Here is a 3,240-nt window from a genome sequence, read left to right as displayed (position 1 = left end):
CCAGCCCGCGCAGCATCCCGGCCTCCGCCGGCAGGTAGAGCCGCCGGGGCAGCTCCTGCGCCTCTTCTACTGCACTGTCCTCGTCTGCTCCAAAGAGATCTCAGCGCTCAGCGACTTCTCTGGTAAGAGTGCCCTCCCTGGCTGTGCGTCCCCCGGCACCGCGGAGCGCCCAGGTGAACCCTCGAATGGGGGCAGCCGCACCAGCGGACACGGCCAGGCAGGATTAAAGTTGAGGCGTGCTCACAGACACTTGTCTTGTCTGGTGTGAGCCCTTGGCATATAGGTGGCTGTGAGTGAAGTGGCGACAGGGGACTGCCACTCCCAAGAAGGAAGGGTGTGTAATGTATTTAGAGTTTCTCGCCCTGCTGTTGACCTCGTCAATTTCCTAGCGTTAGGGACCCGGTCCTGACCCACGCTGGTTCTCTGGAGGCTTCTTAAACTGAGCCCTGTGCTGCGCCCAGCGCTGTAAAATACACGTGTTGTGGTCGCAGGCGTTGCACCGGGTTTGCCACCCGCGTAGCCCATTTGCCCATGTAAGGAGACTAGCCCAGGGGACACCTGACCTCGAGCCCACATTGGCAGGTAGGAAGGGAAGCCCGCGGGGACTGGAGGTCTGGTGGAAAGCAGTGAGGGATGAGGAGATACTTAAATAACAGAGAGGAGCCTCTGCCAAGGTATACCGGGGTCCTCCCTCTCCAATTCCAGTTTCCTTCACAGAAAATGACTTCCTACTCTCAAATCAACTAGGAGGCTTTTCTTTTTGGGAATCGTGATCCAGGTTCTCGCAGCGGATCTCAGCTAGTTCTGAGCTTACAGGTGTGACTCCCCAAAGTGAAAAGTGAAAAGTGAAAGGGATTTCTAGGTTGACGAAAGACTTAGGAGCACATGCTTATGTTAGCACTGCAGTTGCTTACGGTAACACAAGTCCTTGCAGACGAAACAGACCTGGATCTCCCTCTGGCAAGGCTGGAGGCCTTCAGCCAGCTTAGGGAGCAACTCTGAGCGCCACACTCCTCCTTCTCCAGGGAACCTCTCCCAAGTTCAGACTTTGCACAGTCAGTCCCTATCGGGTCCTGCAGTGCAGAGTCTTTTGCAACATAATGGTGGTAAAGGGAGTCCTTCCTCAGTCCTGTTTGTGCAGTAGGCTAGTACATAGCAAATTGAACAAGAGCAAACCAGAAGCTGAATTGGGATTCCAGTTTACTTACAGAGAATGTCATTGTTAGTGGAGAGCCCTTAGGTCAGAGGTTCTTTGCTTTGAATATGTAATATCAAGGCAGTATTCCTACCTAGCAAAGGAAGCCAAGATATGCCTATTTGGCAAGCCACCCATGGCCCTTACAATCAAGTATCCCAGGATCAGAACTCTGTGGTAAGCATTCTGGGGAAATGCATCAGGCTTTTCAAGTGCTATTAACAATTTTTTTTTTTTTTTTTTTTTTTTGGTACTAGAACTTTCTTGGCTGCTAGAAAAGCTCTGTATTAGCTTATTTGAGCTATGGAAAGCAGTTCTGAGTTCAGCCACCATCTAGCTCTGAATTCTAGGGAAATAATTGAAAACTGACAAGCCTTTTTGTGTGTGTGACATCATTGCAACTGAACAAATATTGCTTTAGGCAAATTGCAGTGCAATCATTAGATTGTTTTCACAGATTATAGACACTTAGAGTTCTGTTGCTTTAGGGAAGCAGTTACAATACTTGTAACAGTCTATAGATTACCACCCAAGCAGTTACAATACTTGTAACAGTCTATAGATTACCACCCAAGTTTGGAATTGTCTGTCTCTAGCAACTGTTATATACAGTGGAGCTGACCTATCAAACAGGGAGGCTATATCCTTAGTAAAATGAATGATTTGATACATGTTATTCTAAATAGTATAAACGATAAAAGGCATTTCCTTCTGCTTTTCATGCGAACCTGAATTCCAGGGTTTCAAACTCCCTGAGCCAGCAGTAGGTGGTGATATTGCTACCCACAGCCAGTCCCCATTTTTCCTCTCATCAGTGATGCTCTCCAGAGATCTGAAGATTAGGGAGAACAATGTCAGAAGCCTTTTGGGGAGAAGAAAAGATATATAATGTCCTCCCAAACCACTGAGGCCCTTAAGTTTAAACCTTAATTCCATATCATGTGAGGTCGGAGAAATATTAGAAAAATCTCACGGAGAAAGAAAGATCATCTTCCAGAGTTGGCTCATTTGACTTGGGTTTTAGCCGCCCTCCCTCTGCAAATTCCTAAGCTCCAAAGATGACCATCTTATTGTCCGGTTCAGTGTTTCAGCTGACGCGAACCCCCTGTGGCCTCAAAGCTTGCGGCTTGTGTTCTTGGGACAGTCGGTCCTGTTCCTTTTTATGAACTTGAAGGAGCGCATAGAAACCGAAGCTGAGGCCTGGAAAGAGACAGTGGAGTCTCCCCCGCAGAGCCTGATCACAATAAACAGGGCTAGAGAGCAGTGTTTGACAATGCAGATATTTGCCTGTTTTTCTAAATAAGGGGAACATCAAAAACTAGCAGAGGATAGAGGAAACTTGGGACCCCTCTGCCCTGTGAAGGAGGGAGGATGGTGTATCCATGTGAAAGAAAGTGCCAGAATGTCAGGGGTCCCAGCCATTGTCTGTACAATATAGGCCCCCCTCTCCCCCAAGGAGATTAACAGTGCAGAGTTTTGGCAAGTTCCTTAAGCCTTTCTCTTCTTTGCGGCTCTTCCTTGAGCCTTTTCCTGGGGCTGTCAGCTGGTGTAGTTTTCCTGGGTCATTGATTTTTTTTGCCCTTGGGGATTCCAGCATCGATCTCACTCTTAATAAGCCAGAGGCAGCATCGTGGCCCCCTCCTTCTCCCCATCCATGCTCGTGACGTTCTAATCACCTCCAAGCCTGCTGGTAAACAGGCTCCCCAAACACCGCCTCCTCTCTCATCCCCAAAGATTTTGAGATGTCGCCAGCGGCCACTGGAAGGCTATCATCATTGCATTAAAAATGAATCCCAGCGAAGGCAAGAGAAGTTCATGCAAAATTAGTGCCTCTGATCCTTAATCTCATACTCAAATGTGCTTGGCTTTCATCCACTTTCCTCTTTGGGATAGAGTTCTGTTCATTTGACTGCATTCTCAAATTGAGGATTTGGCTTGAGACGTCTAAATTCATCATTGACTTGAAAAACAAAACAAACCCCAGAAGTATAATGCTATGCCCATCGTCTTTGTTCAGAGAACAAGACAGGGAGCTGGAGCTTGAG

General features: G+C 47.8%; 1 protein-coding gene across 1 annotated transcript in view; it reads left to right on the top strand.

The window, feature by feature from the left end:
- Nucleotides 1-3,240, top strand: part of EVA1C (eva-1 homolog C (C. elegans)) — a 122,914-nt gene continuing 119,674 nt past the window's right edge. The window contains exon 1 of the mRNA XM_011989046.1: nucleotides 1-122. The gene's annotated coding sequence lies outside the window, so the exon portion shown is untranslated. The remainder of the gene's footprint in view (nucleotides 123-3,240) is intronic.

This window comes from Mandrillus leucophaeus, unplaced genomic scaffold, assembly GCF_000951045.1.
Source record: "Mandrillus leucophaeus isolate KB7577 unplaced genomic scaffold, Mleu.le_1.0 Scaffold345, whole genome shotgun sequence".
Classification (NCBI taxonomy): Eukaryota; Metazoa; Chordata; class Mammalia; order Primates; family Cercopithecidae; genus Mandrillus; species Mandrillus leucophaeus.
Note: the sequence above shows the minus strand (reverse complement) of the source record. Positions and strands in the feature narration are given on the sequence as shown.